The sequence below is a fragment of the Humulus lupulus genome, chromosome 9, assembly GCF_963169125.1.
Source record: "Humulus lupulus chromosome 9, drHumLupu1.1, whole genome shotgun sequence".
In the NCBI taxonomy this organism is placed as follows: Eukaryota; Viridiplantae; Streptophyta; class Magnoliopsida; order Rosales; family Cannabaceae; genus Humulus; species Humulus lupulus.
In genome coordinates, this window is record NC_084801.1 from 8042275 (window position 1) to 8049378 (window position 7104).

The following is a 7104-nucleotide window of genomic DNA, read 5'->3' on the forward strand; positions in this document are numbered from 1 at the left end:
TTTTTATTATACGCGTGCAAAACACATTATTTGAACCCTGATATCAGCACTATAGATTGTTAAAAAATTTTCAAAAATTAGTAAGATGCTTGCTATAATTATATTATATATTGTTATATAAAAAAAATTGAGTTGTAATTTATAGATTTGCCGAAAACGGAAACGCTCTTACCGAAAGAGGCAAAAGTGATACCCCTACTTAAGAAGCTCTCATATATATATTTAAGTAAATTTGATAATATTAAAATAGATTATTTGGTGTAAACAAATCCTATTTTAAAGTTATTTTGCAAAATATCATATTTTTGATAATTTTTTAAAAAATATCGAGATTTTCGAGTGTGTTCCAAAACCATTTTATAAAGATTATCGATTGCTTCTAATAACAGGAATGATAATATACTTCTTTTCAATTTTTTTGGTTTTATTATTAGTATATTGGGATAGTGGTCCTATGATTTAAGCAAGGTCAAGCGTTTAGGGTGAGGATAAGATTGAAGATGCTTTTTAGAAATGAGTGTTTTTCTTTTAAACAAATTTTTATAATGATGTGATTAAAATTTTAATTATGTTGTAGATATTCTTAACACGTGATAATTAAGAAGACGTACAATATTCAAGAAAACATATCTGCTCAAATGGAAGAAAGTCAATTTGAAGTAGATCAGTGCTTGAGATACAAGTCGAACCGGATAGCTCTACTCAATGAGATGGTGCTTGAACGCAACTAGGACTTGATATGCAAAGCTAACCTGGAAAGAAGAATCCCCAAGGGCTTGAGTGCTCGCTGGTTGAGCAATGCTCGCTGGGTTCTGAGGATGAATTGTTAGTATCGGTTAAAATATAAAGTCCAAGTAGTCTTACACAAGTTATGTATGAATCTTAATTATGGTTTCAGATAGTAAATATGTGAAATTTGATTTTTGTTTGTAGGCATTCAAAAATTGTATTTTATGGTCCAAAGTGATACATTGAGGTATCTAAGGATGCCAAAAAAGTTTGGCATTATTTGGAGGTGTTTAAGATCACTTTTGAGAAGTTGGACCTGCCTATATGGTGTTGCGTTGCCTGTAGAGGTGTGCAGAATATATCCAATCCAATTACAACCGATTGCCAAAAATTTGATATCCAATTACTATTGGATTGGATCGGATTAAAATTTTAAAAATCCAAATTGGAACGATCGGTTGTTGAATGAGAGTCCAATATCCAATAAAAACTGACCGAACTGATCTAATAATCATTAAATTACATATATGCTTCTAATTTAGATGAATTTGTGTTGTATGCTTCTAAATTATTAGAACTAAATAGTGTTTTTATTTGAATGAGTAATTTGTGTGTTTTATAATTAAAATATACATGAAAATTAGATTAAAAAATACTCTAAATAATAGGATAGATCCGATCCGATCTAATAAATAACTAGGAGATGCATCTAATGGATGGAACCAATCCAATCCAATTATCCATTGGATCGGATCAGATCGATTGACTCAATTCAATTGGATTGAATCGGTTATAAAAATCTAACATCCAATGGATAATTGGATTGGATCAGATGGGCTTAAATCCATTGGATGTGATCCAATGAACACCCCTAGTTGCCTGCCTGGAGGTGATGCATCGCCTAAAATCTTAGGGTTTGGGCAAATCACAACAGGTGATGCATTGCCTGGCGTGTCTGTACAGACACATGTTTTAAGCTCCAAATGATGTGTTCAAAAGCTCTAATCCTATTGGTTGGAATTTATGACGGTGACTACATTATAAAAGGGTTCTCTTAGAGTTCTCTTAGATGTATCATTGTCCAAATTCCCAATTCCATTTCCTACTAGAGAAAGCCTCAAGCATCCATCAACGGCTATGCTATAGATAATTTGGACAATGATACATCTAACATATAAGCCTTGATTTTGATTTTTTCCATCAAATGATAAAAGTGGTGTTCTAACTAGGGTTTGAAGCTTGCAAGAAGGTTAAGGAGTTTTGTTCTACAACTCGGGTTTGCATTTCTCTATCTTAATCTTTTATTGGACTTTGTTAATGTAGCATCCTGAAACTCCTAATATGACTAAGTATTTGTCGGGAGTGCAAGTGGGGTAATTATGTTTATTATATGATTATATAATTGAGTATGTATGATTATGTGTATTGAATGTGTTTAAAGACCCGCTTTTGTTAAAAAGTGACATTTTAGTAATTTTGACCCGTTGATGGTATATTTGTAATTGATTAGTGCTCAAAATGTCAATTTATTAGTTTTAAAGTGTAAAATAAATTAAGTTTTAATTAATATTTTTATGAATTCATTGTAATATATTTTATAATTGAAAATATTAATTTTAATTTAATTTGTATTTAATTTTTAGGAAATAAATTGCATTTGGACATTAATAAAAAGAGAGAAGAAAGATATAGTTAAAATTGAAAAAGAAAAATGAAAAAATGGCATTTTCGTGGTCCAAACCCAACAGGAATAGGCCCAAAGGAGCCCAGGCCTGCCTAGGCTTTGCCTTGTTCTCCATCACCCCACCGTGCCATGTGGCGCTTCTCCCTCACGCCACACGTCCACGAGTAGCCTAGCAGCCAGCGACCCGCGCGCCCGCCCAACTGATGAGTCTGTTTTTAGCATAGTTTTAACATGTGTTTAGGATAAGTTTGAGTCACTTTTGGTGGAGTGTGTTGCGGTATTATGCTTGTTTTGGTATGTTTTCAGGAAATAGGAGAAGAAATCGTGAAGTTTGGCAAATGACTGAAAAATCAGTTGAAATTGGGCAATTTGTGCTAAAAGTTGATAAGAAGGAAGCTGAAGACTCATTTGCGGAGATAATTGGTAGATTTGGAGTTTGGAATCAAGATTTTGGAAGAATTTGAGGGGCCGTGGCTCTTGAATGGAGAGCTGCGGTGCAAGGGAGAAACAGAAAGGGCCTTAATTCTGGAATTTTGAAGGGCCGCGGCGCCTGAGGGACGCGCCGCGGCGCTTGCTGAAGTCAGAGAGGATGCGCTGAAACATTGACGCGCGGCGCGGCGCTTGGATGCTAGGGTCACGGCGCGTGTGGCTGAACGTGAATTTCAGAATTGTCGAATTTGTTAGATTTTTTAGGGTTTTTGTTTAAATACGTTTTTAGAGTTAATTATTAGGGGATTATGCAGAATTAGAGAGAGATAAGTCTTTGGAGGCAGAAGAAAAACATTGAGGACCTAAAGTTTGAATTCTTATTCTCTTCTGTAATTTCTCTACTGATGTTTATGTTTATATTTAATTTGATTGATGTCATTATGTCTGCTTTGAACTAATCTTGTTATTAGGGTTTTAGTGGATTCTTCTTGAAACTTTGATTTCTTAATGAAATTTCCTGAATTTCTTTCTTCTGCTGTGGATTATTTATCATACATTTAATGCTTGTGAATGTTTGATCATCATTTACATGTTCATATGATTTTAACCTAAACTCTGAAAAGAAAAGGGTAATTATGCTATAGATAAATAATCGCAATTTCATATTAGACGAAAGTACTTTTATGAGTTGTGTAGTTTAGGGTTTTTGTGCTTAAAGCCTGCAATGTATTGATTTACCACAGAGATGTAGGAAATAATATATTGTAGAGAATTATAGATCCTAACAAGACTATAATATATAATTGTAATCTGCTACCGTAACAGAATTAAGAAATCTTGAGAATTGATTAGAAATCATAAGTGGAAAGTTGATGAAACTAAAGCCCTAACTTTTGCATCTGTTAAATTAAATCAACTCTTTTTACTGCATTTATTTAAGTATTAGTAGTTTCCTAAATTTTAGTAATAATTATTTTAACTGTCAATCTGAAATTATTAAGCAAATCAATTAGAATTAGAAATTAATTGTTGGTGGTTAATATCAGTCTTCGTGGGATCGACACTTGACTTATCATATATTACTTGGTTAGACCGCGTATACTTGCGTGTTACATTTTGGTGATCAAGTTTTTGGCGCCGTTGCCGGGGACTGTTTTTATTAATATCAATAAGTTAATTTTTGTTCTAAATTGATTGTTTTTTTTTACATTTAATCCGGATCAAGGCTCTCTTGTGTTTTAGGACTAGTTGGTATATGCGAAGCAATAGATAAAAACAGGTTATACCAATAGACCGGGAAATTGAAAGAACGTGCAGGAAAAACCGGAAGATAAAAAGGAAATTGGAATTCACCATGGCTGATAATCTGGGAAACGGTGCTAATAATGGTCAAGGGGCTACTGAGGTTCCAAGGGAGCAAGGAGCACGAACACTGAGAGATTATGTACTTCCTACTGTTACAGGAGTGCATTCATGCATTAGACCTCCAACCATTGCTGCCAACAACTTTGAGATCAAACCAGCCATCCTTCAGATGGTTCAAACAACTGTTCAGTTTGGAGGTATGCCGACGGAGGACCCTAATTTACACATAGCTAATTTCCTGGAGTTATGTGATATGTTCAGGATGAATGGGGTGAGCGATGATGCTATAAGACTGAGGCTATTCCCATTTTCGTTGAGGGATAGGGCGAAAAGTTGGCTGATTTCTTTACAAGCGAATTCGATCACTACATGAGAGGAGTTAGCTCAGAAATTTCTTGCCAAGTTCTTTCTTCCAGCGAAGGCTGCAAAGTTAAGGGGTGAGATTAATAATTTTTATCAGTTGGATGGAGAGTCACTGTATGATTCTTGGGAGTGTTTTAAGGAGTTGCTAAGGAAGTGTCCGCACCATGGAATAGAAAAGTGGATGTTGGTGCATAATTTCTATAATGGGTTGAATGGGACGACAAGAACAATTATAGATGCTGCGGCGGGAGGTGCCTTTATGAGCAAAAGTGCTAATGAGGCATATGAGCTATTAGAGGAGATGGCGATGAACAATTACCAATGGCCAAATGAAAGGGGGCAGCCAAAGAAGGTGGCTGGAATGATGGAAGTGGATGCCATAACCATGCTTACTGCTCAAGTAGCAGCCTTGACAAAGCAATTGCAAAAGACCACACTCCCCTCTCAAGCTATGCAAGTTCAAAACTCATGTGAAGTGTGTGGTACATCCCATCAACCAAACCAATGCCCTGCTACAGACATGAATAATATGCCCATGGAAGAAGTTCAAGCCATAGGAAATTACCAAAGACAGCCTAACAATCCAAATTCCTTGACTTACAATTCAGCTTGGAAGAACCATCCCAATTTTTCTTGGTCTAACAACCAAAACACCCTCCAACCTTATCCTCAACCTCAGCCACCTTATATACCTACCCAAAATAGGCCACCATATCCACAACAATATGCACACCAAAATCCTCCACCGGGCTATTATCAACCACAAAATAGACCACCTCCCCAAATACCAATGAAACCAGCTGAACCTCAACCTGATGTGCTTAACCAGTTCATGACTGAAACTAGGGCATCCATAAGAAGTTTGGAGACTCAAATAGGTCAATTGGCTACTTTAATGACTAATAGAGCTCAAAGAAATTTGCCTAGCACTACAGAAGTAAATCCTAAAGAACAGTGCCAAGCTATTACTTTGAGGAGTGGAGCGAAATATGAAGGGCCAAAGAAGAGTCAGTCAGTTGAAGGAGAGAAGAAGTTGGATGATAAAAAGGTTACTGGAGACCTTAAGGAAGAAGAGGAGACCCCACCTGTAACTATTGAGCATCATGTTAGAGTTCCATATCCATAAAGACTTCGCAAGCATAATTTGGATAAGCAGTTTGCAAAGTTTTTAGAGGTGTTCAAGAAGCTACACATAAATATACCATTTGCGGAAGCATTGGAACAAATGCCTAGCTATGTAAAGTTTATGAAGGAGATTCTCTCAAATAGAGAAAAATGGGTGATTATGAAACAGTGGCATTAACAGAAGAATGCAGCGCAATTTTGCAACGGAAGCTTCCTCAAAAGTTGAGAGATCCTGGGAGTTTTACCATTCCATGCACTATTGGGGAGTTCGAATGTAAGCATGCCCTATGTGATTTGGGGGCGAGTATTAATTTAATGCCTTTGTCTGTATTCCGAAGGCTTGGTTTGGGGGAAGCTAGGCCAACTACAGTAACATTACAGCTGGCTGATAGATCTGTGAAGCATCCTCGTGGTATTATAGAAGATGTGTTGGTAAAGGTGGATAAGTTTATTTTTCCGGCTGATTTTATAGTCCTTGATATGGAAGAGGATGAGAATGTTCCAATTATTTTGGGGAGACCATTTTTAGCAACTGGGCAAGCATTGATTGATGTGAAAAAGGGAGAGTTGAAGCTGAGAGTTCAAGGGGAGGAAGTAGTATTTAATGTGTTTAAGGCTATGACTTATCCTAAAACAAGTGATAGTTGTTTCTCTGTTGATGTGGTCGAAGAAGTAATGGAAAGAAAAACATTAAGGGAGAATCCTCTTGAGTTGAGTCTCATAGTTGAAGATGTAGATGGTGAGGGGAATGAAGAGGTGATGAGTTATTTAAATTGGATAAAATCAGTTGAGCCTTGGAAACATAAGAAATTTGAAGAGTTGGGTGCAGGACCAGACATACCATTACCATTGATTCAGAAGCCACCTGTTTTAGAGTTAAAGGTTTTACCAGACCACCTTCGTTATGCTTATCTTGGGGAGAAAGAGACTCTTCCAGTTATAGTCTCATCATTTCTTTCAGAGGTAGAGGAGGAGAAATTGTTGAGGGTGTTACGGGCTCATAAAACTGCTATAGGGTGGACTTTGGCTGATATAAGAGGAATTAGTCCATCGACAGTCATGCATAGAATTCTGATGGAAGATGAGGCGAAACCGACTATTGACGCTCAAAGAAGGCTTAATCCAACAATGAAAGAAGTGGTGAGGAAAGAGATTTTGAAGTGGTTGGATGCTAGGGTGATTTACCCAATTTCTGATAGTGCTTGGGTAAGCCCAGTGCAAGTGGTACCGAAAAAAGGGGGTATGACGGTGATAAAGAATGAAAGCAATGAATTGATTCCAACTAGGACAGTGACGGGGTGGAGGATATGTATTGATTATCGGAAGTTGAATAAGGCAACGAGGAAAGATCATTTTCCTTTGCCTTTCATTGATCAAATGTTGGATAGATTGGCGGGGCATAATTACTA

General features: G+C 36.6%; 1 non-coding gene across 1 annotated transcript; it reads right to left on the reverse strand.

The window, feature by feature from the left end:
* Positions 1-4634: 4634 nt before the first annotated feature.
* On the reverse strand, positions 4635-4741 carry LOC133802972 (small nucleolar RNA R71). Its single transcript, XR_009877714.1, has one exon. It is a non-coding gene; the product is annotated as a small nucleolar RNA R71 (small nucleolar RNA).
* Between the last annotated feature and the right edge of the window lie 2363 nt (positions 4742-7104).